Consider the following 2,796-nt stretch of genomic DNA (forward strand, 5'->3'; position numbering starts at 1 on the left):
AAATATTCTTTAAAAAATCCACGCCTGAGGTCTCTTGAAAAAATATTCTTTAAAAAATCCACGCCTTTTATAGGCCTCTTGAAAAAATATTCTTTAAAAAATCCACGCCTTTTATAGGGCATTGAAAAAAATATTCTTTAAAAATTCCACGCCTTGTCTAGGGCCTTGACAAAAATATTCTTTAAAAAATCCACGCCTTTTATAGGCCTCTTGAAAAAATATTCTTTAAAAAATCCACGCCTTATTTATAGGTCTCTGGAAAAAATATTCTTTAAAAAATCCACGCCTTATTTATAGGTCCCTGCAAAAAAATATTCTTTAAAAAATCCACGCCTTATTTATAGGTCTCTTGAAAAAATATTCTTTAAAAAATCCACGCCTTTTATAGGCCTCTTGAAAAAATATTCTTTAAAAAATCCACGCCTATTTATAGGCCTCTTGAAAAAATATTCTTTAAAAAATCCACGCCTATTTATAGGCCTCTTGAAAAAATATTCTTTAAAAAATCCACGCCTATTTATAGGCCTCTTGAAAAAATATTCTTTAAAAAATCCACGCCTATTTATAGGCCTCTTGAAAAAATATTCTTTAAAAAATCCACGCCTATTTATAGGCCTCTTGAAAAAATATTCTTTAAAAAATCCACGACTATTTATAGGCCTTGAAAAAATATTGTTATAAAAAAATCCACGACTTTTATAGGCCTCTTGAAAAAATATTCTTTAAAAAATCCACGCCTATTTATAGGCCTCTTGAAAAAATATTCTTTAAAAAATCCACGCCTATTTATAGGCCTCTTGAAAAAATATTCTTTAAAAAATCCACGCCTATTTATAGGCCTCTTGAAAAAATATTCTTTAAAAAATCCACGCCTTATGAGGCCTCTTGAAAAAATATTCTTTAAAAAATCCACGCCTTTTATATGGCCTCTTGAAAAAATATTCTTTAAAAAATCCACGCCTATTTATAGGCCTCTTGAAAAAATATTCTTTAAAAAATCCACGCCTTTTGATGATGGCCTTGAAAAAATATTAAAAAATATATGGCCTCTTGAAAAAATATTCTTTAAAAAATCCACGCCTATTTATAGGCCTCTTGAAAAAATATTCTTTAAAAAAAATGATGGCCTCTTGAAAAAATATTCTTAAAAATCCACGCCTATTTATAGGCCTCTTGAAAAAATATTCTTTAAAAAATCCACGCCTATTTATAGGCCTCTTGAAAAAATATTCTTTAAAAAATCCACGCCTATTTATAGGCCTCTTGAAAAAATATTCTTTAAAAAATCCACGCCTATTTATAGGCCTCTTGAAAAAATATTCTTTAAAAAATCCACGCCTATTTATAGGCCTCTTGAAAAAATATTCTTTAAAAAATCCACGCCTATTTATAGGCCTCTTGAAAAAATATTCTTTAAAAAATCCACGCCTATTTATAGGCCTCTTGAAAAAATATTCTTTAAAAAATCCACGCCTATTTATAGGCCTCTTGAAAAAATATTCTTTAAAAAATCCACGCCTATTTATAGGCCTCTTGAAAAAATATTCTTTAAAAAATCCACGCCTATTTATAGGCCTCTTGAAAAAATATTCTTTAAAAAATCCACGCCTATTTATAGGCCTCTTGAAAAAATATTCTTTAAAAAATCCACGCCTATTTATAGGCCTCTTGAAAAAATATTCTTTAAAAAATCCACGCCTATTTATAGGCCTCTTGAAAAAATATTCTTTAAAAAATCCACGCCTATTTATAGGCCTCTTGAAAAAATATTCTTTAAAAAATCCACGCCTATTTATAGGCCTCTTGAAAAAATATTCTTTAAAAAATCCACGCCTATTTATAGGCTCTTGAAAAAATATTCTTGAAAAAATCCACGCCTTTTTCTCTTGAAAAAATATTCTTTAAAAATCCACGCCTATTTATAGGCCTCTTGAAAAAATATTCTTTAAAAAATCCACGCCTATTTATAGGCCTCTTGAAAAAATATTCTTTAAAAAATCCACGCCTATTTATAGGCCTCTTGAAAAAATATTCTTTAAAAAATCCACGCCTATTTATAGGCCTCTTGAAAAAATATTCTTTAAAAAATCCACGCCTATTTATAGGCCTCGTGAAAAAATATTCTTTAAAAAATCCATGCCTATTTATAGGTCTCTTGAAAAAATATTCTTTAAAAAATCCACGCCTATTTATAAGTGTTTTGAAAAAATATTGATAAAAAAACCACGTCTTTGGCTTAGTGGCAACAGTGTCCAAAAGGTTATATTTTTACCAAAAAGAAAAGGGTCATGTCCTTGTCAGGGAAAAATAATATTTAAATAGGCTACGCATATCTGCCGCTCAAGTAGTTTATTTAAAAACACAAATCCTTGGATAAATTCAGTTTACGAATAAAGCAACGAACGAATGTTTGTCGGCTCATCGATGCTGCTGGGCCTACAGCGTGTGGTTGGTTGGTATTTCAGCTTACATTGCGATTATGCTTAACAATAAATGCTTTAAAGGATCTTAAGGACCAAGAGAGAAACAGAATGACAAACATACACACACACAAAAGCAAACAAACACACACATACACACACACGGCCATACTTAACATTGTCAACAAAAGTATTTTCATACCGAACAAGGATGACAATGTTGTTGTGTTTATTTTTTTGTTTTTGTTCGCTCAGCAGCGTAGAAAGAATACAACAACATCCGGCAAATGTTGGCCTCTTTATTTTGTTGTTACAGTTCTTGTTGCCGTTGTTGTAAAACAATGTCAGCCAACAGCTCGTAACTTTTTTGTGTTAT

The sequence above is a fragment of the Musca vetustissima genome, unplaced genomic scaffold, assembly GCF_032173495.1.
Source record: "Musca vetustissima isolate MV318-11 ecotype Yass unplaced genomic scaffold, APGP_CSIRO_Mvet_v1 utg93086, whole genome shotgun sequence".
Taxonomy (NCBI): domain Eukaryota; kingdom Metazoa; phylum Arthropoda; class Insecta; order Diptera; family Muscidae; genus Musca; species Musca vetustissima.